Source organism: Callithrix jacchus, chromosome 19 (assembly GCF_049354715.1).
Source record: "Callithrix jacchus isolate 240 chromosome 19, calJac240_pri, whole genome shotgun sequence".
NCBI lineage: Eukaryota > Metazoa > Chordata > Mammalia > Primates > Cebidae > Callithrix > Callithrix jacchus.
Genome location: NC_133520.1, coordinates 22712908 through 22738014, shown reverse-complemented (window position 1 = coordinate 22738014; position 25107 = coordinate 22712908). Strand labels below are relative to the sequence as shown.

The following is a 25107-nucleotide window of genomic DNA, read 5'->3' as shown; positions in this document are numbered from 1 at the left end:
CAAGCCTGGAAGAAGAAAGAATAGAAGCCTTATTACTTCCAGCATTGTTAATGCTATAAATAGGAACGGTGAAGAGAAGAGTCCTCATGCCTTTGAAATGGAGATGATTTTTTGATTTTCTAATACTGATTATTTGCAAAACAATACTCATATGTATTGCCGAGACTGATGCCACAAGTCAACATGATAGTCGGCCACATCACTTTAGAGACACCTCTCATCACGCCCAGTACTGTTCCCTGTTACCTGCGGATTCGCCGTGCCCCTGGTGTGACGTACCTGCAGGAAGGTGACTGAGATGGCGCAGATGCACAGAGTCTGTATGTTTCTTACATTAGAAACTCGAAGAGGTGAGGCTGCATTTCCTTCTTGTTAAGCGCTCATGCTTAATTGGGCCAGAAATACTCTCTGGTTCCTGCTTCTGCAAGACAGATCTTGGCTGTCACTAAGCATCTGTGGTACCCGGAAGGGACAAATGGATTTCTGTGGGCTGGAGGCTTTGAGAAAGAGCAGATTTTTTCCCTCCATGTCAATTATGTGTGTGGCATTTGGTTTTCTTTGTGTGTCCCAACCTTTGGCCCTGGGGCTGACATTCTGAGCATGCCTGTGTCCCCGGCACTCTGCTCCCACCGTGATGTGCAGGAGGCCAGCTGAACCCCTGGCACTGCAGATGTTAGAGCAAGAGGATTCCAAGCAGGGAGGTGGCTCTTCAGGGAAGCTTCCAGAGGCAAGGGAGATGGGATCTGAAGGGGTGAAGAGCACGGATGGAAGGGAAGAAGGGAGGGCAGGCAGGGAAGCTGTAGGAGCAAAAACAGGGTGGTAGCACACTAATGCATTCACTTGTTCAGTAGTATTTATTGAGCACTTACTGTGTACTGCAGTGATCAAGGCAGACCCTGTTCCTGCTGTCAGGGAGAGAGAGGCAGACAACGAGAAGATGCCCAGGTTTGGTGGTATGCAGTGAAATGTGCCTTGAAGAAAACCAGTGCAATGTAAAGGGTAAGGAAAGGAGCAGGGGGTTGATTTGGATTGGGCAACTGGGGCAGAGTGAACCAGACCAGCAGGGCATTTGGAGGGCCAGGCAAGCGTGTGGCTGATGAGATGCAGGCTTGGGGACCTGGGTGTAGGCTAAAGAGTGTGGGTGGGACCTGACGGACAGTCATCCTTGATGGTTCCCACAGGGGCTGGGCGGGGGACTGCTAGGTGTTCCGGCTAAGCCCTCTGCCCCGTGAAGGATTCATTACCTTACTCCATGCCAGTCCTTCAAGCCAGCATGGAGGTGTCAGTATGTGGGAGCAACCAGTGATCCCTCTGCCATTTAACGGAGATGGGAACCAAGCCCAGAGCAGGGATGTGACTCACCCGAGGTCACTCACCCAGAGTGGAGGAAGGAACTTGGGTTCCTGACGGCGTTTTCTCTGCCCAGGGAGTGAGAGGGAAGGGTAGCTCTGGCCTTGCTCAAGGAGGTAGAAGGTGAGGGGAACGGCCAGGCCCTGGAGCTCCCGTGGAGGCATGATGTGGCATTGCCATCTGACCAGAGAGCAGGGGCGCTGCCATGGTTCCCTCCCACCTCTCATTGCCTTCCTCTATTGTTGCCTCTTTCTCTTCTCTCTAAAGCCCTTCCTGTATTTTCCATGCAGGGGAATACAGGTGTGATGCAGGGGGTCAGACACAGGACTGCGCCCTGGGCCGCCTCTGATGGAAACTCCAAGATTCTATGACTTCCCTGAGAGCTCCTCTGCCAGGAAATGCCAGCTTCAGCTTAGCGCAAGGAGGAGCCTGACCCTGCGGGTGAGTCTGTCGCGTGCATGGACGTTGCAGGGGGTGCTCCTGAGGCCAGGGCTGTGCACTTCCCAGGCGGGTGCGTGATTTGACTTTCTCTGCTCATTGAGCCAGGCCTGGCTCTGGTGGAAACTGCTGGCGTCATGAAGGGCCTACTCACTTCATCACAGGCCGGGCCAGACCAACTCTGGCATTGTAGCTGCCTGCTGGAGCGATCCTTCAATCCGCATGGAAGCCTGAAAGCCTCTCCTTAGAGACATTAATTAGCCCCCAATTAATGCTGGGCAGAAGCTCACCCGGATAGAGAGCAGGATTTGCTCCAGCTCTGGAGGCTGCCACCCATTTATCTGCAAATTGCCCAGCAAACCAGGAAGAGGCAGTAAAACAGCTCAATGTGGAAATTACAGGGCCTTGGGAGGTTTGCTGATTTCTTTGGCCTGTATTAAGGACTGTCCCAAATCCCGGCGTCCCCAGCTATGTCTCTGGCTCTCTCCCACTCCCCACCATGGCCTAATTGCAGTGCCCAGAGAACTCTGTCAAGAGCATGTTGGCTGTGATCTACAGCTCTGGAAAGCTCAGGAGGGTGCCTCATCAACGGAGATGCCAAGGTTCCCTACGACGTCTCCTCAGTGGGCTGTGCAGGGGTTTCTGAGGTGTGTGATGCTGTCATGGTGACCCCTCCATCCCTCTGTTCCCAAAAGGACCTTGTTGTCAAAAGGCAGCAGGGGTTTGGGTGGGGGTTGGGGGAATAACAAAGAGAGGCAGGAGAGGAAAGCAGGATGTGGTTCAGTGAGTGTGGGTGTCATCCCACAGGCAGGTCCCAGGCACCCACACCTGCTGCCTGAGCACTTCCAGGATGGAGCAGTGTATAAGGCATGCACGAGTCCTAAGGCTCACAGCAGAGCGTGGCAGCCAGCCCTTCAGATCGCAGGCAGAGAACCATAGCCGAACCACAGGGTGCCCCAACCCCAGAGGAAAGCTGGACGTTGGCCAGCTCACTTAGCCATCCTTTTCCTTATTTCAGCCCAGGCACATGCTCTCAGGAGGCCGGTATCCCAGGGTCTGTTCAAGGAAGAGGGACAGGGGCAAGGGACTCTCCGCATCATAGGAAGACAGTGTGCGGTGATGGGTGACCCATGCATTCTGCCCCAGCAAACCCCAGACCAGGAAGATTCTCTTGAGCAGAGCAGGGTAGGGCAGGGCAGGGGTATATTTTATTATAGTTTAAGGAGATAAAAGTGGGAATAGGAAAGAAGAAAAGGTTAGGGCAGTGAAAAGAAGGGTGTGTGAGGTGCACATCCTCCCTTTCCTGACTCCCACGAGCACACATAGATACAGACAGAGGGAAAGGAAGGAGAGAGAAAGGAGAGAGGGAGCCTGGAGGAGGATGGAAGGATGTGTGATGAGCTAAACATTCATTCCTTAAACCGCTCAAGCCTGAACCACAGAGCAAATTGTGGGCCCTTCTCACCGCTTTTGAAATACCATGATTGTCAGCAAACATCAAGAGTCCTCTTTGCTGGCTGTTCGGCTCAACACTGCGGAAGAGAAAGTTGCCTTGGGCACACCGGTGGTCTCTTTGGGAGAGAACTGTGTTCAAGTCAGTCCTCATCCACGGTGGGAGCCGCACAACGGACTGATTAGCCAACCAAGAGCATGCCTTTCATGATGAGAAATGACTTGTCTGTATTACAATAATTTGGCATTTAAAAAAAATGCCAAATTATTCTTTTTTTCAATGGAAAAATTCTTTTTTTTCAATGGAAGTTCGAAGGAAAGGTTTAGGTTTAGGTAGTTTCCTTGGGCTGGAAGGAATAGGGTCATTTCGCCATCCACCATGACACAGCAGGTGCTCCAAGCCACGAACCGGATGGGGTTGGTGTGAGTACTCCCTGTCCCACCTTTAGGGTTCACAGTGGCCCCAGAGTTTGAACAGGCAAAAGGAACCAATTCATTTACAGTGACCTAGACTGTCTGTCATCTTGCAGCTGGGCAATTTAAGTCCCCAGATTATTTCATCTCTTATGACATTGTCGGCATGTGAGGCATGTCCAAACCAGCTTCTTATCCTACACATTCAGGTCCTCAACACTTAGACCACCAGCCTGGCTGCTCAGAAGATGTGGGGTGCTGAGCCACATGCCTCTTTTCCTGGCTGGAGGCATTTCTACTTTTAAAAAGCTGGGAACATATCACGTTGCAAGAAGCCATGCAAACAGATTGTTAAGGGAGCACAGATTACTAATGGAACTTTAAGACCCATATATAACAAATTTATTCTACTACATATTCAATGACTTAGGAAGTCATTTAAAACACTGAGTAAAACATTGTGAATAAGAAAGTTCACGTAAGTGGTGGTCTTCAGTGCTTTAACCCTTCCCCTGTGTATTGCTCTGTCCCCTCATAGGCTCCTGCCATGCCCTGCCCTCCAGAATTAGTTGGTCCTGTCCTGGGTTCAGGGATATCCAGAGCACAGCCCAGCATCTGGGGTGCCAGTGCAGTAGGGGCTCCTTTAACCTGAATCTAGAGTCTGGAGCCTGCTCCTGCAGTTCCTGAGCCCAGGACTCCCCTTGCAACCTGATTCAGTGATGAAATCTTTTTTTTTTTCTTGCTCTGTTATCCAGGCAGGAGTGCAGTGGTATGATCTCAGCTCACTGCAACCTCCACCTGCTGGATTCAAGCCATTCTCCTGCCTCGGCCTCCCAAGTAGCTGGGACTACAGGTACATGCCACCACTCCCAGCGAGTTTTTTGTATTTTTAGTAGAGATGGCATTTCACCATGTTGGCCAGGATGGTCTCTACCTCCTGACCTGTGATCTGCCTAGAGGTGTCAGCCACCACGCCCAGCATGATGAAATCTTTAGGACCTGTTGAGTATCAGTCGTTCTTGGGAGGAGGACTTTCCTCACTATTGCCAGCTCCCTGTTTTGTACCGAACCCTCCTTCCTCTCTGTACTAGTCAGGGTTCTCTAGAGGGACAGAACTAATAGGATACACACACACACACACACACACATATATATAAGGAAGTTTATTAAATGATATTAACTCACATTATCACAAGGTCCCACAATAGGCCATCGGCAAGTTGAGGAGCAGAAGCTGGTCCTTGCTGAAGAACTTGGAACCCCAAAGCTGAGTCTGATGTTTGAAGACAGGAAGCATCCGGCTCTGGAGGAAGATGTAGGCTGGGAGGCTAGGTCAGTCTAGCCTTTCCACATTTTTCTGCCTGCTTTATGTGGGGGTCGCCCCTGCGAGAGGCTAACAACTTGGCCTCCGCCATTAGGTGAGCTTGACCCCTTACACATTTTCCCTGGCTGGAGGCTGTCGAGCTATGAGTGAGAGGAAATTAAGAAGAGAATGAAAGAGGAAATTGAGAATGATTAAGCAGGACACTATCCTCAGCCTTCTTGGCCGATGAGATAATGGCCAGGTGAACGCTGAAGTGAGTTAATTGGGTATTGTGTTCCCCTTTCTGGCTCCTGATCTAAGACTTTGTTTACCAGGCATTGTTTCAGCCTAGCGACCTTCCCTGTGGTCCTTGTCTCTTGCAGATGCACGGTTTACTGCTGAGCTTGTGACATCTAGTTAATTAAAGATTGTTATCCAAGTTACTGATTGTTCTGACAATATCGATACGGCATCACCTATTTCCCATTGATCTTTTAAATTAGTATTTGTTCCCTTTTAACAGTTCCTCAGAATTATCCCCCAAGGAGTTTTCTGTTCCTTTTATTGTTTGAGTAATGATCTGTATTGAGGTAATGATGTTAAAGTATATAAGGAAACCTACTGCACAAATAAAATCTCTGTATGGGCATAGCTCATGCAGTCCTCCAGACCCCTCCTCTTTCTGCCTCCTTTCTTTTCCGTGCATGCCCTCTTCCAGGTTTGGGACCCCCTCGCTGGACGAGATTCCCGGGCTCACGTTCAGTTCACAACAGCTTTATATTCTGGCCATGCTGGCAGCTAATTAGATGGTGCCCACCGAGCTTGAGGGTGGGTCTGCCTCTCCCAGCCCACTGACTCACATGTTAATCTCCTGTGGCAGCACCCTCACAGACACACCCAGGAACAATACTTTGCAACTTTCAATCTAATCAAGTTGACCCTCAGTATTAACCACCACACCCTCCCCTCTCCCCTCAGGGCTGAGATCCTTGGCCAGTGGAAGACAGGTTCTCTTCCCCAAGGATGTCCAAGTGTTGCTTGGCATTAGGCTGACCCTCTTGGCTGGCACGTGGCCTGGCTTTTGGAGAATAGGATGCCACCTGCCTCATCCTGAGCCCTCAACCAGGGTCTGATGTTGATGTCATGGTAATCATGGCACTGATAGCTGCCACCTGTACACACATTGCCTTTTTTCACTTTTCTTTTTGTGATGAAAAAATGTCAAACATATACAAAAAAGAGAGAAAGAACAGTAAGGAAACTTCATGTATCTGTCTGTTACCCAACTTCAACAATTATCAACTTTCAGCCAATCTTGTTTTCTTGATTCTACTCATTTTTGTTGCTCATTCATTTGTTTACTGGAGCGTCTGAAAGCAAATTTTAAATATCTCACATTTCAGTTATAAATGCACAAATACCTTCAGTCATTTTGAATTAATAATGAACATACATATATAAAAACCACCAAGCCATAGACACACCTGGCACAAACTAATTTAATTATCTTTACCTCATTATCTTTTATCAGTCAGTTTGTCCAAATCAGGTGTCAATGTCTACATGGCCATTTAATTACGTCTCTTAAGACGGCTCCATTCCTGCTGTCTGTAGTAGCCCTCTCTCTTCTTTTCCATGCTTGTAATTTTTTAGAGAACCTAAGTGATTTGTCCAGTAGATACTCCGCATTCTGGATTAAGATAAACGCTTTCCTGTGACGTCATTTAACTTGTTCTTCCATATTCTGCATTTTCTTTTTAGCTGTTATTTAGGTCAAGAAACTTGAGGTATCGAGGATGGAGAAGTGCCAGGGAACTGACATCCTGGAGGGAAGGAACATTTTATTACTGACGTTGGAGCTGTCAGGGTCATCGGAAAATTTGTGTTTATTTCTGTTAAACTGGCAATTAAAAGTCTGACAACGTGAAGCTTTGACCAGATTGTAGAGTCACCAAACCTCTTATGCTGATAGGGATGTATGTTTATGAAACACATCAGAAAACAGCTTGCCTTCTCCCCTAAAAGTGGACATCCACATGCTCTATGACCCAGCAATTCCACCATTAGGTGTATTTTCAAAAGAAACTCTCATGCACAGAAAACAGAAGATTTGAATAAAAACACTCCTAGCAGCGTTTTTCACAATAGCAAAACCTAAAAATAACTCAACGTCCATTAATGGAAAGTGAATGGATAATTGTGGTCTGTTTACACAGCAAAATATTATCCAGCAATAAAAAAATGAATGAACTCAACCCTAAACAACAGTATGAATAATTTTAGCAATATAATATTTGGTGGAAAAAAGTAAGTCTGAAAAACCTACACACAATATCATATCATATCCTTTTTTTTTTTGAAAGAGGATCTCACTCTGTTGCCCAGGCTGGAGTGCTATGGCATGATCATGGCTCACTGCAGCCTCAACTTCCCTGGGCTCAAGTGGTCCTCTTACCTCACTCTTCTGAGTACTGGGACTACAGGCACATGCCACCACACCTGGCAATTTTTTTTTTTTTTTGTATTTTTGTGGAGATGGGGTTTTGCCATGTTACTAAGGCTGGTCTTAAGCTCCTGGGCTCAAGCCCTCTGCCCACCTTGACCTCCCAAAGTGTTGAGATTACAGGCATGAACCACCACGCCCAGCCTCATATCCTTTTTAAAATGTTTAAATAACTAAAATCTTATGAAAACATATATTTTAGAAGCACACATAGATGCAAATGAACTTATTTTGAAAGGAAGGCACAGGGCTGATGGACAGAGGATTGAGAATGATTATCTTGGTCAGGTGGAGTCAAGAGGATGTGATGGGGTGGGACCATATATCAAGGTTATTGTCAGGATCCTAGCTTTTGTTTGAATCTGGTGCATTCACAGGTGCTTATATTATTTAAAATAACTAAGTAAAAACAAGCCATGTATAGACGAATAGTGAAGGTGTGTCATAAATCAAGGACAATACTCAGTCCAGTTCTGTGTACTTGAGTTCCAATGAAAGGACAGAAAGTAGAAATGGAAACTGGACAAAAGTTAAGTGAAACTGTATCTTTTTTTTTTTTTTTTTATGTCATTTCAGTTCATTTACCATGTCTGTTACATCCCAAAGCACTCTACCGAACAGTAACAATGGACTGAAATTCTCCTGGAGGGAGATGTCGATAGTCACTTGGTAGGCTAACTTCCCAAACTTACAGATAGCCAAGCTGGAAGGGAGAATCTTGTGGCAGAAATAGTCCCGGCCAGGCTCTTCATGCCTGAATGAATTAATTCTGTTGCTTCTGCCCGTGTGGTCACTTGCTCAAGATCCAAAGTCCCTAGAGAGAGAGCACCCATATGTTCAAGCATGGTTCTAGTTTACTCTGGTACTGCGGTGGGTAGAGGAAGAACCTTGCTGGCAGAGTCTCCACGAATCACTTGTGTGTCTATAGTGAAAGCATAGATGGAGGCATTTACTGTATTATCACGATGTCACACCATGGGGAAAGAGAAGAGATATTAGGTGGCTGAAACAGAGCAGAGACCCACTGTATATATTTAAATATATTATTAGTGGTAATAACAACAGCTACCCTTTATTAAGCGCCTACCACGGGTCAGTCTCTTCAGACATGACTCTATCTTGACTATAAGCAGCAAGAGGACAGGGCTCCTGTCTTGTTCTAGGCTGTATTCCCAGCATCAGGATCAGAGCCTGGTACGTTGCATGCACTTAGTTAATATTTCAGTGAATGGCTGCCCAGCCTCCCAGCAGTGTCATGAGGCAGGTATAATTCCTGAGAGAGAGGTTGAGTAACTTGTGCCCTTCCCATGTCCATCACTCACCACGCTCCACTGATTGTGCTTCCTCAGCATCTCTCAGGTCTTGTCTCTGCAGCTTCTCCCCATTGCCCCTCCCATTGGGGGGCCCTTCTCGTGGTTTGCCAGAATGTCTCATGATCTCTCACTTGGCTTCCTGGCCCCTAGCTTCCGTGTTTACAATCTATTCCTTGCATTGCCACCGGAGTTTCTTTTTTAAAACGCATGACTAACTGCTTCTATGGAGTAGGGCAACAGTTTCCCAAAAGGGATAGGAAACCATGTGAGGTGGTCCAACACTCCAGGTCACGACAGAAGGAAAGAGTTCTGTGCCATGTGCGGGAGAGGGATACCTCCTATATGTGTATTCAGGGAGTCGTTATTGGGACCACAATTTAAGAAGGGTGTTATTTGAAACCCAGCATTTATTGATCACAAACTTTGAACCTGATGTCTTGCCTACACCATTTTATTAAATTCTCACAATAGTTTTTTGAGGTAGGCAACTCTGGTTCCACTTTACAGATGAGTACACCAAGGCCCAGAGAGGTTAGGAGGTACAAGGTCACACAGCTAGTGAATGGTGGTGTTAGAATCCCCTACTCCCATCCCGCCCCTGAGCTTTCTGGCTCCCAAGTCTCCTATTCACAAGTAAGTACATCTGGAAGAATGTGTTCATGGCACTGGAGGATGCATTGGAGGAAAAGGGTTGCTGGACCCAGAGAAGAAAGACAGGAAGAGCTTCAATCAATCAGTGAGTTCCTGGCCCCCAGGAAATCTCCCCACCTTCCCTGTGGAGTCAGAGAAGCCAAGGAAACTGCTCCTTCCTTGCATGAGAAGTTGGGGGAATGACTTATGAGCCCCACGTACCATTTTTTTTGAGAAAAGGTCTCATTATATCACCCAGACTGAAATACAGTGGTGTGATCATGGCTCACTGCAACCTTGAACTCCTGGGCCCCACAAATCCTCTCACCTCAGCCTCCTGCGTAGCTGGGACTACAGGGGTACACCACCACACTGGTTAATTTTTCATTTGAGTTTTTGTTGAGATGGGGGTCTTGCTATGGTGCCCAAACCAGTCTGAAACTCCTAGGCTTGAGTGATCCTCCTGCCGTAGCCTCCCACAGTGCTGGGATTCCAGGCATAAGCCGCCACGCCCAGCCTGATGTGCAGTTTCATAACTTTCTTTTCCACCCGCTTCTTTGCCACTTGTTTCTGAGCCACTCGATTCCGGTTAGCACTTCCACTGAGGAAGGGCTGTGAGAAGGGAGAAGCAGTGGCTAGAAAAAACAAACGAAATCAATTACGCTCAGTTAACGAATTTGTCTCTGAGTAGAGGGGTGGGAGTGGCTGAAGTGACCATTACTGGGGGGTGGGAAGCCGGTGGGTTCCAGTTCCTGCCCGCTATGGGCTATGTGGTCTTAGGGTGGCACTCATCAATGCACGTGTCACCTGCGGAATGTGGGGCTCAGGTCAGACACTTGGTCCTTCCCCAAACCTGTAGCAAGTTTGGGAGAAATGAGCATAGATGGGTGTTACAATCTCCCTATATGAGTGTTCATGCAGCTTTACTTCTAAGAGCAAAACATTTGGGGGGAAATAAGGGCTTATGGTTTTTTTAGTAAAAATGATTAAAAATTGCCTGGGACTGGGACTTGGAATGGGGAATGACTGCAAATGGGCACAAGGGATCTTTTTGGGGTGATGGAAATGTTCTAAAACTGGATCATGGTGATGGTTGCACAACTCTGTAAATTTATTAAAAACCATCGGATGCTATGTAAATTATATTTCAGTAAAGCAGTTGAGATGATTATGCATGCTGGAGAAAAAGATCTCATATCACGGTGGTTGCCTTACAGATAACTCACTTTGTGGAAGGCATTCTGGAGGAGGCGATGACCAGCAAACTACACTCCCGTGTTTCCAGAGCTGTTAAATCAGCCAGTGAGGAGACGGCCATGAATACAAATTGCTCTATTGCACGAAAGCATGTGGTTAAATGGTACCAAAGAAAGAAAAATCAGAATCAGGAGGAGGAATTTAGGAGAGCTTGATGAGATCCAAACGAAGACGAAAATCAAGGCAGAATCTGTGAGTGGCTGAAGACAGAAAAGGAAGGCCATGTAGCCCACACGCAGTCCCACTGAACGTTGGAAAAGGGAAGTGGGAGGGGGGAAGCCACTGCATCCAGGCACCTAGAGACCGGTTGGTTGGTCCAGGATGGGCCAAGAGTGGCTGTGGGGAGAGGAGGCTGCGGGCAACCACGGTCGTTCAACCATGTGGTTGTGGTGAATGCCTGCAAGGCTGCGCTTCGGAACTGGGAGGAGCTGGCTATCAGCTAGGAAGTGGCAAAACCAGAATTTGGGCTCCAGAAGTGTAAAGTGTAACTCTGGTGCTTGGCCTCAACCACAATGTCACATTGCCTGTCTTACTGAAAGGAAACTGAGGCTCAGATGGGCTGAGTGAGCTGCCCAAGGTCACAGAGCTGGAAGTAGCAGGGCTGAGATTTCAATACAGGTCTCCTGGTGCCAAAGCTGAAGCAGATCCCACCCGTCTTGCCTCTCACAGCTAAGGCGGACACAAGGACACAGCTGGTCCTGCTTTCATCCTTCCAGGACTCTGCCTGCCTGGGGAGGGGTCGAGGTAGAGAGGGAGGGCTGGGCTGAGGCTATTCTTTCAGCTGCAGTCATGTGGTTGGGGAGAGGTTGGGAGTCGTGCTGAGTCCTTCTCAACATGTCTGTCTAAAAAGAGACTTGGAGCTCACCTAAGTTCTCCTTTTGGGGTGCTTGTCATTTGTCCTGGCAGGAAATGGCTTGACTAGACACCTCCTCAGCATCTAAAAAGGCTACCAGCTGTGTACAAGGAGAGAGCACTAGGCTATGTTCGCCCAAGGAGAGGAGGGGAAGGGCAAAGCCTTTCAACTCACCCCCTTTGCATGTGCCTTTCTGCCTCACGATTTGCTTTAAGAGCGCTCATTATTTTACTTGAGGCAGTAACACAGCCTGAATCCTTACTGGAACCAGCATTCAATCATGGCTCAAAGTCCAAATTTATCTCTGAGCTGGCGAGACTCCTGAGCCAGGTACGTGCGTTCCATGCAATGCTTGACTGTCTCTGGAGTGATCTTGAGAGGTAAGCCAGGGACAGTGTGGGAGGAGGGAAGGGCACACAGTGTGCCCTGGGTATTATCATCTCTGCTGCATCACGAGGGGACTGGGACTGAGAGAAGGGAATCCATTCCAGAGAGGTGGAATGTGATTTACCGTCTCCTTTCCACTCCTGCCGTAACCCCCTTAGTCCTGCGGTAGCAGTGTCTGCGGGCACCACCTGTCCTATAACAGGGGGGGATCCCTGTGCCTCTGTAATTCCTGTGACTCCTGCCTCAGCTTCTGGTCTGCTGCCAATGCTAGGGCATGTGCTGGACCCTGCCTTTATTCCCAGAGCATCTCCTCTTCTGAAATCTTCATTTCCAATGCTTCACCTTCTGACTGCAGCCTCCACAATATGCCTTCATAGCTGAGCCCTGCTGGAGAAAAATCACATGGCCTGTAGATTGGCCTGGGGCCCAGCCTCAGTGGGGCACTTGATGCCACCCAGCAGCCACTTGACCTGGTCCTCTGGCTGATTCCCCTTAATGACCATCCACACCTTCACCACTTTCTTCAGGCCCTTCACCCCACTGTTGCCCACTCTGTCACCTACTTTACTGAGCAAGCTGCTGTGGGTTGGGTGTCCCATGCACTTGCCATGTGGGTTTATAATGATTTATTTATGCATTTATTTCCCCAACCTGACTGCATTGTTCTTTGGGTCAGGTTCTGTCTCCTACTCATCTTCCTGTCCCTGTTGCCTGACCCAGCACCTGCAACCTCCTTCAGCTGAATGAATAAGAATAGATCAAGGGGTCAAAGCAAAGGCTCTCAGCAGAGGCTGGCTCGGGGAGATGACCCACACACTTGTTCCTGTGAGCCCAGAGGAGCTCAAAGGGCCTCCAGGGACCTCTAGGCTGCTCAGCTGGCATTAAAATAAGAGAAAACCAGTAACTGCTCTCTGCATTCTGAAATCCTATGTTGGGAGATGAAAGGCAAAATCTGAGGTCATTCAGTCCTTTCCAGTGCAGTTTCCATGGTGACTGTGGCCAAGGCCTGGGCAGGGGCAGCTGCACCTCCTGAGGCCAGGCCTAAGTCCACCCATGAGCAGAAGAAGGGCACCCTTGCCCTTTCTGCATCGGGCAGGTGTACATCAGACCAGGCTGCTGCTAGCATGCTTGTCCCCACATTATGAAGCTGAGATCTGTGGGTCTGTTCTCCAGGAGCCCCCTGCGCCCAACCCAGCTCAGCCATGCCTCCTTCTGCCTTCTGGGATTCACCTACTAGGGCCTTTTTCCTATCGTTTCCTACCACAAGCTCTCTGCCTCTGCTTCCTCCTCAAGCTAACTTTCCCTCTCCCACCTTTCTGTCCTGGCTCTGGCTCCCAGCAGTCGCACTCCACTTTTCCCTTCTTAAGACTGTGATTTCGTAGACAACTCACAACTACCCTGAACTCACTCCCTTGAAGGATATTGGAAATCTACAAAGTGCCAAGCTCAGTTGCCTGGCTCAGTTCTCATGTTTCCCATGCGGGTGGCATCTTGGTTTCATCACCGGACATTGGGTCACATAGTTCACTGAAGGCTGGGAAAGTGCCCAAATGCTTTCTGGGGCCGGGTGTGGTGGCTCACATCTGTAATCCTAGCACTTTGGGAGGCTGAGGCAGGTAGATCACCTGAGGTCAGGGGTTCAAGACCTGCCTGGCCAACGTGGTGAAATCCCATCTCTACTAAAAATACAATTAGCTGGATGTGATGTTTCATGTCTGTAATCCCACTACTCAGGAGGCTGAGGCAGGAGAATCACTTGAACCCTAAAGGTGGAGGTTGCAGAGAGCTGAGATCGTGCCACTGCATTCCACCTGGGCGACAGACAGAGACTCTGCCTCAAAAGAAAATAGAATGCTTTCTGGAATATTCTTGCTGTTATTCCATTCCAATATCCCATTCTTTTCAACTTGTGGTTTTCACTAGGGCGTTTTCTCTGGAGAGACACTTCCTGGGAAACCCTGCCGACTCAGCCCTCGGAGACCCTCCCGCGGACCACCAGGGCTCAGAGTGAGGACTTCTCATTCTCCTGTGCATCATCAAAAAGCACTGCTTTTCCTGCTACAGTCATTATAGGCTACACTCTTCTAATTTTTTTTTAACATGTTGAGATATTTACATGAGGCACAGTAGTTTCTTTTTGTCTTTATCTCTTGTTTGATCTTTTACTTTTATGTATGTCAGCTATCAAAATAATGAATTCATTCATTAGAATGAATTGATAGCCTCAGTTGATATCCAGTTAGGTTCCTTTAAAAAAGTATCATTATAGAATCATGGATTTATATATATTTGACCCATTTCCGTTCACTGCTGCTACTGTCCTTATTGTTACTCATATTGTCACATCTCTGGCCAGTGGGAACCTCTTCACTCTGGCTCCCGGGACCATTTTATGGCTCTATGAAATCAAATTTGTCTTTGACTGCTTCCTCGCTATCTTTTGTGATGAGCTGCTCCAGGCTGTATGATTTTCAAGGCTCTTCTGCCACTGATGGTTGGATGGTTGGATGATGAGTTTTTTTAAGTTCCTACATTATCCCTTTCCCCAGGGCAGGGAGAAGGTATGGGAATGGAGGAGACAAATCTCTTCTGTGTTTCAGGCTTATCCAGGAGGATGGAGCTGGATTCCTTTCAGTTGGGGAAAATGACAGGGCTCCCACCCAAAAGGGGGTAAAGAGGAGTTTCCCCAGTAAAGGTGAAGGGTTGGGTTTGGGGGTTTCTGAGAGTGGCAGAGAACAAGCCATGTTTCCTTGTGGAATCTGGGAGCTGCCAGACCTCTGCGGGGGTGGCCCACGATGCAGGAGGCCACTCAGTGAGCTGTGGATCTGGGTCCTTAGATAGTTTTAACTTAGATTTATTCTAATTAAGCCAAGAGTTTCAAAGTATAAACTTGTTTTGATTAAATAATTTTTCTATCAAAAAAAACCTCAAAAGAAAACCCTCAAGGGGATCCCTATTCTCAGGGTTATCTGGGCAGCAACAAAGCTGCCCATGGACCACCCCAGCCTTGGCAACAAGCAACTTAGAAACAATCGTGATGGAAGGCTGGAGACCCTTCCTGGTTTTCTACAAGTTTGGCTCTTGGGAGAGCGAAGGCTCTTGCACAGCCCTTGGGAGAGGGAAGCTGACTGTGATACCCCATTGGAAAGTGGGACCCAGAGAAGGTTTAATTTAGTTTAAGAGAAGTCATGAGGCAGGTCTCAGATCCAAGGACAGTTGTCTATGGCCATGTCTCCAATTTTAAGACATGCCCTTTAACTTAGGACATTTTGTTCCCTAGTCCTAGGTCTCTGGGGAACAGAAGACTGCCCTTTCTCCAGATGTGGAGGATAGGGAGAGAAGAAGCTGTTGTTTAAAGCCTTTCATAAATGCTAGCAATTATGATTTCCCTCCATGCCCCATTGCCCAAGAACTCCAGGCTCACGTCTGCTTCCCTTGCCAGTCTCACCCCTTTCACACAGCCCCTCCTCTGTCACACATTTTATTGAGCTCCATCTACCTGGAACCATTTGCAGATTGAGGAATTTGTCATGTGCTCTCTCACCTCTGGGCCCTGGCACAGGTAAGTGTATCAATTAGGATTAGGTTCAGCTGCATATTACAACAATGAAACAAATAAGTATTTTAAATGTGACATTTATTTATTGGCATGTAAAGAAGCCAGAAGGGTGGCTCTCCAGGGCTGAGACAGCAGCTTCACAGGAATTAGGACCCAGGCTCTTTTTAACTTTATGCTCCACCATACTTAGTAGTTGGTTTCCATCTCAAGTTTGCTTTATGGCTGCTGGCACTCCAGCTATCAAGTCCACGTTCCAGGCAGAAAGATGGAGCGACTTGGTTGTATCTCCTAGTTGGGTCAGAACTCCTTCCGAGAAACCCTATCAACTTGTATTTACATTCCATTATTTGTTACTAGCTACAAGGGAGTCTGGGAAATGTAGTCCTTTAGCTAGAAATATTGCCTAGCAGAATAAAATGAGGTTCTAATCACCAGGAAAAAGAGAAAGATGGACATCAGGTAGGAGCTAGTAATCTCTGCAATCAGTGAATATCCCTTCTTTTTGTTCAACTTGCTCTATTGATCCTATTCCTTTCAGCCTAGATAGAGCTTCTTTCAGGAGACAGCCCTCTTGTAGGTGCTTCCCTTGCCCCCGACTTTCTCATTATCACACTGTATTGCACCTGCTGGTCCAGCTGTCTGTCTCCTCCCTTGAACAGTGAGTGCCTGGAAAGCAGGGACTGTAGGTGCTCAATAAAGCCTCATGGAGTGAATGCTGGGAGAGGGCTGGGGCAGCCTCATCGGGAGCATTTCGCACTATTTCTTCCTATTCAGATTGCTATTATAACCTCCAATTGATCTTGCTATGTTTTCACTTCCATGTCATTACTACAAATATGTACACTCGTGTTTGTAGTGTGAAGGTACGCATTTGTGGTAATGACAGAGAAGTGAAAACACAGCAAGAAAAAACGCTTTTGAAAGAAAAAATGTCTCTTCCCCAAACCACTTGGGATGGACTATGATTTGTACCCTCACAGCTTTGGAGAATGGCATATAAAAAACAGTATCCAAACCTATCTGGACATGGTTTGTAGGGCAATAAAATAAAAAGTAATTCATAAGTGGCAAGGAATTTGAACTGAAGCATGATTTTATTTTGTGAGGAGGGCCAAGCTGTTCTGTATAATTTGTCATTCAAACAGGGCTCTTTGACCTGCTCAAGCCAAACGCTCCTGCCTCCTTCCCATCTCCGACCGCCTCCTTCCCATCTCCGACCGCCTCTTTCCCATCTCTGACTGTCTCCTTCCCATCTCCGACCGTCTCCTTCCCATCTCCGACCGTCTCCTTCCCATCTCCGACCGCCTCCTTCCCATCTCCGACCGCCTCCTTCCCATCTCCGACCGCCTCCTTCCCATCTCCGACCGCCTCTTTCCCATCTCCGACCGTCTCCTTCCCATCTCCGACCGTCTCCTTCCCATCTCTGACCGTCTCCTTCCCATCTCTGACTGTCTCCTTCCGATCTCCGACCGTCTCCTTCCCATCTCCGACCGACTCCTTCCCATCTCCGACCGACTCCTTCCCATCTCCGACCGACTCCTTCCCATCTCCGACTGTCTCCTTCCGATCTCTGACCGTCTCCTTCCCATCTCCGACCGACTCCTTCCCATCTCTGACCGTCTCCTTCCCATCTCTGACCGTCTCCTTCCCATCTCCGACCGACTCCTTCCCATCTCCGACTGTCTCCTTCCCATCTCTGACTGTCTCCTTCCCATCTCTGACTGTCTCCTTCCCATCTCTGACTGTCTCCTTCCCATCTCTGACCGTCTCCTTCCCATCTCCGACCGACTCCTTCCCATCTCTGACCGTCTCCTTCCCATCTCTGACCGTCTCCTTCCCATCTCCGACCGACTCCTTCCCATCTCCGACTGTCTCCTTCCCATCTCTGACTGTCTCTTTCCCATCTCTGACTGTCTCCTTCCCATCTCTGACTGTCTCCTTCCCATCTCTGACCGTCTCCTTCCCATCTCCGACCGACTCCTTCCCATCTCTGACCGTCTCCTTCCCATCTCCGACCGACTCCTTCCCATCTCTGACTGTCTCCTTCCCATCTCTGACTGTCTCCTTCCCATCTCTGACTGTCTCCTTCCCATCTCTGACTGTCTCCTTCCCATCTCCGACCGACTCCTTCCCATCTCCGACCGTCTCCTTCCCATCTCCGACCGACTCCTTCCCATCTCCGACCGACTCCTTCCCATCTCCGACCGTCTCCTTCCCATCTCCGACCGACTCCTTCCCATCTCCGACCGACTCCTTCCCATCTCCGACCGACTCCTTCCCATCTCCGACCGACTCCTTCCCATCTCCGACCGTCTCCTTCCCATCTCTGACCGACTCCTTCCCATCTCTGACCGACTCCTTCCCATCTCCGACCGACTCCTTCCCATCTCTGACTGACTCCTTCCCATCTCCGACCGACTCCTTCCCATCTCCGACCGACTCCTTCCCATCTCCGACCGACTCCTTCTAAGTGGCAGAGCCCCCAGTATTCCCAGTAAAGATGTTTGCTATCTCTTAGCTTAGCCAGCTTGTCTATACTCTTTGTAAATGGCTGATCTGAGATGAAAAATCTTGGCTGTATTATTCTAGAAATGTGGTCCTAGAAAAACTCTATCAGTAGTTTTCAATTCTCTATCACTGTATACCAACCCACTCCAAAATTTAGTTGCTTAAAATAACAATCTATTATTTCTCATGATCCTATGGTTTGGCTGAGCTTAGCAGGGCAGTTCTTCTGTTCCTTGTGTATTGCTTAGGTCACTCCTGTGGTTGCCTTCAGCTGGGCACTTGCTCGTGATTGGAACATCCAAATGGCCTCCCCTCATACCCCATTTTCCGTGATGTGATTATTACACATTGCATGCCTGTATCAAAGCATCTCATGTACCCCATAGATATATACAACTACTATGTACTCATAAATGTTAAACATAAAAACTTTAGGAAAAAATGGACTCCCCTTCTCCAGGGCCTCTCTCCACATGGCCTTGCACCATTCAGTAGCCTAACTTGGTCTTCCAAGGAGGAACTTTCTAAGGAAGAACTTTCTAAGGGGACAAACCCAAATTTGCAAACGCCGCTTAGACTTTACGCCTGCTAAAATCCCATTGGCCAAAGCAAGTCACAAAGATAATCCAAGAGTCAATGAGAGAGGAGAATACACAGGCCACAAATACTGGGTGGCATGTTGCCTAGGCCACCAATATAATAATCTACACACATAAGTGCCCTCTAAGGAGAATGGAACAGGGGAGGGGAAGATGAGCCTGGGTGAGCTGCTTTCCTTTTAATATAAGTTCCACGACTTCATGACTTATTCTTTGAGCTCCAGAGGCAGAGTCAGTGGGTAAGGGCTATAAGGTGGCAGATTTGGGTTTTAATAGGAGCTGCCTAACAGTGAGACACCTGCTTTGTGAGATAGTGAGCCACCCATTGTAGGGAGTATTCAGAGAGAACCTAGATTGTTTCTTGGTGAGAATGTGTAAGGAATTATTGCCAGAGCTAAGAGCTGGATTAAATAATGGATAAGCTTCCTTTCAACTTGGAGTCTATTTAAAGCTCTCCTTGGCAAGCCAAGAATATTTATCTCACAGATAACAAATTCATGTCAGGCCACTTGCAAGGTGGGGCGGGGTACATAGTCCTCCATGCGGAAAAGATTCCAGCTGTGGATGGGACTCAGTCTCTGTGGACAGGGAACATTCTTTGTGCTCTCATTGCTTGACAGCTGCACTGGGTGATGAGACGGCAGGACTTCCTGTCCCACCCAGCCCCGAGGGAAACAAACAGGAAAAGGTGACTGGGTCCTGGACAGCACCATCCAAACAAGCTTCCAAGAAGTACTTCGGCTCCACACAGTCCTTGGGGGCTGCCAGGGAAAGAAGAGGCAGGGGCAGGGGAGGGGAAGGGAGACTCTCTAGGGAGAAGCCAGACTTCCCTTTCGTTCTTGCATACTGAGTTTTCTTGTGAAATTTTTGTTTAAGGAAAAGGTTCCAGGGCTAAAAGTTAAAAGGTTTCAAACCACTCAGAGCAATTTTATCCATGAGAGACATTAAGTGAGCCCAAGTGCCCTGCTGCAGGTGGAGCCTGGTGTAGCGGTGGAGGAGGGGAGTTGGGAGGCAGACCTCCAGGCCTTTGGTATTGAGGGAGGGCAGCGGAGGTTCTCAGGTGGGGCAGGGCAGGACCGGGGCAGCACCGAGGAGCGGTCTTGGGGTACAGTCTCGGGGGCTTGGCCCTCCTTACTCGGGGGTGACCCCAGGTCTATCTAAAGGAGCTAAGACGCCCGCCGATGACAGAACCACAGCCAGCGATGGTGGGATGATTGCTTGGGAGCACTACAGGGATGTGAGGACCCCAGTCCAACTCCAAATCTGACTGGAAGATCTAGAGCTCGCCCAGATCTGGAGCTCGCCCTACACTCCCAGCAGCACCCGCTCTGGACAAGCCTGGGAGCCCAGGTCCTTTTGCTCCAGAGCACCTGGCATGTCCTCAGGGTGAGGTATCCTGGTGGTGTGCTGAAGAAGGCCACCCTCCCATCTTAGCTTCAGGCAAGCGTTCTTAGGGCTCCAGTCTAAAACACGACCCCTTTCCACCTCCAGACACAAACAGAGTGGGGCCAGCAAAGTGATCAGGATGGAATCTTTTGGACGAAGCCAGTGCCCCCTGGAGTGAGAAGCAGATCAGTGTGCCATCGCTGGAGCCTGTCTTCAGCACCTCCCACCTCCTATTCCAGGACACCCTCCCCCAACCTGTATATTAGTCTTCTATTGCTTTGTAGCAGATTGCCACAAGTTTAGCAACTTGAAAAGACATCCACAATTCTATGGCAGTTTGTGGCTCAAGAGTCTGTGTGCACCTCCACTACACTCCTTGCTCAGAGTCCCATGGGCTGTCTTCCCCTCTGGAGACTCACCGGGAGAAGAATTCACTCCCAGACTCACTCAGCCTGTTGGCAGCGTTCATATACCATGGGGTGGGGTTGGAGAGGGTCCCTTTTTTTTGCGGGCTTTGACTGGAGGTTTGCCCTCAGGACCTAGGCTGCCAGCTCCCTGCCACAAAGACCTGGCCACTGATTTCATCTGCCCTCAGGAGATGAGGCAGTATGGTATTTTTGTACTTAAACATACCTAAACATAGAAAAGGTACAGTAAAAATGTGGCGTTATAATACCACTCACAGTCTCTGCCCTCAGGAGGGACCCAATCCTTCTCTTTAAGGCCTACCCAGGACAGTCTCCATTTAGATGAACTCAAAATCAACGAATTTGGGACCTCAGTTACCTCTGAAAGTCCCTTCACTTTTCCCATAGTCCATTGGCTAGAAACAAGTCACAAGTGCCACCCAAGCTCAAGGGGAGGGGGCTACACAAGATGTGAATGGCAAGGGACGGGAATCCTGGGGTGTGTCTCCCACACCCCTCTTTTGGAGACCTCAGGATCCAGTACCCTAATCCCTCCCCTCACTTGTGAGGACCCACACCCTGCACCCCCAACACCTACCCACCATGCACAACTCTTCCAGTTCAGACCTGCTCTTACCAGCAGGCAATCAAAGACTCAGTTTTCTATCTTATCCTAACACAAATTTTCTCCCAGCTGTCAGACAAGATAGAAATAATTGGATCAAACAAGTAAGTCCCGAGAGGGGACTCAAGAAGTGGCCAGGGGAGACATGTTAGGGACCCATGACTAGTGAGTCATAAAAATGGTTTATAGTCAAGTGTTGCTTAATGACAGGGATTCTATTCTGAGGAATGTGTCATTCGATGATTTTGTCCTTGTGCAAACTTCATTGCGTCCGCCTACTGCACACCTAGACTAGATGGTATATAGTGTATTTCTCCTGAGCTACGAACCTGTATAGCATGTTACTGTACTGAATACTGTAGGTAATTGTAACACAATGGCAAGTATTTTTGTACTTAAACATTTTTTTCTCTCTCTCTCCTTAGCAAACGCCTCCCCTACTATCTTCGGTAAAGTAAAAGGTACAATAAAAATATGGTATTAAAATCTTAAGGGACTGCTGCACTGCTCTGCATGGCCTAATGTTGGCTGAAACGCCATTATTATATGCAATATAATAATGTTGTGGGTCCTCACTATTGCATGCCGGGAAGGCAGCTCTTAATCACCCTGCTTAGATCACCGCTTATTTTGCCACCCTAAGGGGCCATCTTTTGTAGGATGTTGGGGTTACGTCTGCCTCCTCCCACCACCCCAGAAGATGACCAATCTGAGAAACCACCTACACTTTGTGCATTTGTGTTTTGCAGGAGTCCAGTACCAAGGGAATTGTCCCAGTTTCCTCTATAAAGTGTTCATAATAATGATCATGGTACTGTCCCATTTATCCAGCACTTACCATGTTTGAGCACCGTGTTAAGCGCTCTATGTAGTCCCCATATCAACTTTACGAATAAGGTCCTATTTTCGAAATGTGGAAGCTGAGTCTCTGAGAGTTTAAGCCTCTTTTCCAAGGTCACAGAGTTGCTGAGTGGCAGCAGTAGGATGGTTCCCTCCCTGGCATGTCAGAGTCCCAGCCTGCACGATACCGCCTCTCCTGATCTGAAAACTCCCTGTCTTCAGTGCTGGGTATCCGTGTGCCCCACACACCTCCCTGGCACAGCCATGGCTGGGGCTCTCTGAGTCAGCCCCTGACTGGCCTGGGAGAGTATACAGGGAGGGGCTAGGATGGGGCAAAAAGAGTTTGCCATGGGGCACAGGCTGAGGGCCTTTGGGGAGCCCTTTACCACATGGCACCAGAGCCTCCCGGGAAGCCTCAGAGGTACTGTCATAAGTGAGAAACAAACCAGCCTACGCCCAGGACCCAAATGCCAACAGAGACCAGTCTGTGGTGCCTGCCAGCATAACAGAGCTTCATGTGTCATCACAGGAAACATGAGACAACGCAACTAATGGGTACGGAAGCAGCCTGGGCCCGGCCTGCTGACTCGTGAGGCAGGAACAGAGGGACTGGGGAGCTGGAGCCAGGCTGGCTGGGTCAGGGGCCCAGGGCTGGGCCTCCCGCTTTTACAGCCCGAGGACGTACCATGGAAGGACTTGGAAACACACCACTAAGAAGACACTGGGTCTTTGCTTTGGACCCACTTTACTGAGCTGAGGACGTGCAGACCTGAGAGCACCTGCTTTCTTGATTGATTGGGCTTTGTTGTTACTATTGTTTTGTTTTGCGTTAGTTCATGACTTGGCTTAAACTGCAGAGTAGGGAGTATAATGCACATGACCCACCTTGGTGGCCTGGTAAAGATGACCTTCAAGGACAAGGGCATGCTCTCTCTGCCTCTCTCTCTGTCTTGGTCTCTCTCTCCTTCTCTCCCCCTAGTTCATGTCTCTCCTTTTCTCTCTCTCTCTTCTTTCCAGTTTCTCTTTGGATTCCTCCTGGCTTCTCCATCTTCTAGCGAGTCATCAGTTCTGGGACTCCCACTGCTTCCGAAAAGACATCAGTAAATTGGGGGATGTCTGGGACAGTTGAATAATAAAAATTGCACGTGGCGAGACAGGGATTGATTGGTGCCTGAATGAGTGGGTGAATTCAATTCACATTGATCGAACTCCAGGGATGTGCCAGCCTCTGTGCTCAGCCCTGGGTGTGGGCGTGTGTTGCAGGGAAGTGGAGTTGGGGTGGGGGAGGAAGCTACAGAAGCCCAGGCCTGATGGTAAGGATTCTCAGGAGAGTGGGAGGAAGAGTCAGCGGCCCTGCCTCAACCAGAGACACTGGCCCCAACTCCACTTAGTCTCTGGAGAAGGAGAAGCAGAGGGAGATTGATTTTCAGTTTCCAGGGCACCGTCATCCTCTGTCCTTCTTAGCAAACACCTCCCCCACCGTCTCTGGTCCCCTCTGTCATGTTCACTGCTGCCTGCGGTCCCCTTCTGTTTCTGTCAGAAATAGCCCAAATCAAAGGCAGGCTCCAGACAACTGAGGGGACTGACACCTCTCAGAAAGTCCTGTCCTCCCCCACTTCTGTACCCAAAGGGAAGGAGAGAAGCCTCATGAAACTGAAGGAGGGAGGATCATTACCCAGGACCCAGAGGACAAGGAGTTTTCATGTGTGGGAAGATCAGAGCTTTGGAGGTTCCTTGCCCACCTTGGAGACCCCGTTCTCTAGCCCAAGACTAGGGTCTGTTCTGGTCCTCACAGTCTTGGGGCTGCGGAGGGGACTGCAGGAAGCCAGACGTCCATGGTCAGGGCCTGACCACATGAACCATGGGAGGGAACAGATAGGGTGTTTTGAGGCCGCCCCATTTTTTTCCTGAAGTCGATTTGGTTTATTGTTCCCCTCCTCTGCTGTAGTTACAGGAAGACCCAAACCTAATTCTCACCAGGTTTAATCAGGAGAGACTTATAGATTGATTACGACTTAATAGATTTTTTAGGAGCTGAGTGGGACTGGCGTGTAAGGCTGGACTGCTGCACTGGGATATGGAAAAGAAGAATGCAAGCCAAAAGCCAGGGAGAAGGGGAAAGGAGTTAGGAGGTGAGGAGAGAGAGAGGCAGGGGAGAGAATCCAAGGGGAAGAGATGGGCCTGAGACAAGCAGAGGAGAAGAGGCGTGGGGAACTGAGTGAATGTGGGAAGGAAGCAGACCAATTTTTCCAGCAATTTTTGGGGACTAGGCAGGGCTCCTTATTTAACTTTTCTGAACCTCAGTGTCTTTATCTGTAAAATGGTCATAATTAATATCTACCTCATAGGGTGCTTGTGAAGATAAAATGAGATTGTGTGTGTGAAAGAACTGGGCATGGTGCCTGATACCTGGGGTGGGGAGAGGTGTGTGCAGGGGTCAGTGGGGTGAAAGGAAGAGGGAGGAAATAGGAGACAGCAAAGAGACAGAGACAGAGAAGAGAATACTGGCAGAGATGAATTCACATGCGATATTTAACTGCCATGGAAGAAACTGCTGTAGGCTTTCACCATCCATTCTCCCCTTCCTCCACAGTAATGAGCTTTAAATATTTGTGGTTCAGAATTTGGCCCAAGTTTCAGCAGCACGTGGTCTGGGAGCCCTTCTATGGAATTCCCAGCCGCGTAAGTCCATTGTATCAGCTAGGGTTCAACCAGAGAAGCAAAACCAGTAGAATCATGTAGATGGCAGAGGGAGAGAGAAAGAGGGAGAGAGAGAGAGAGAGAGAGAGAGGGAGGTATTATAAGTAATTGGCTTGCACAATTGCGGGGTCTGGCTAAGCAAGTCTGAAGTCTCTAGGGCAGGTGTTCTGTGTAGAAAATGCAAGAGGGGAAAAGAAAAGACAAACACACAACACCTTTTAAGGGTAAACAACCTTTGTCCCATGTATATGGCAATACAGATATAAGAAGCAAATGATATAAAAGCATATTGCAGTGGAAAGGGGAAAAGGGAAAAATATATATTTACACTCAGCAGACTATGGAGGAAGCATCACCAGACCTGGAAGCAACGGTCTGGGCTCAGGGTTGGTGGCCCATCTGTGCACAGAGGAAGAGAGGTCTCATGGAGCTTCGGCACAGTCTGGGACCCTAGCTCTTTTTGCAACGAGTTATTTGGTTTGAGGCCCAGTTATGACAGCCCTTCACAATTGGGCTTAAGGAACACAAAAAGGTCAACTTGTGTTTGCGATTGTTTTTTTCAGGAACTAATGTACAGGAACAA

At 48.6% G+C, this 25107-nt stretch overlaps 1 long non-coding RNA gene across 2 annotated transcripts; it reads left to right on the top strand.

Annotated features, from left to right (window-relative positions):
* The first annotated feature begins 270 nt into the window (after positions 1–270).
* LOC144580373 (uncharacterized) lies at positions 271–11022 on the top strand. 2 transcript variants are annotated; one of them, XR_013529795.1, is made up of 4 exons: positions 271–350; positions 882–999; positions 1641–1791; positions 10621–11022. It is a non-coding gene; the product is annotated as an uncharacterized LOC144580373 (long non-coding RNA). The 2 variants fall into 2 exon arrangements; XR_013529794.1 differs by lacking the exon at positions 10621–11022 and having other exon boundaries at positions 1641–5627.
* Positions 11023–25107: the final 14085 nt, after the last annotated feature.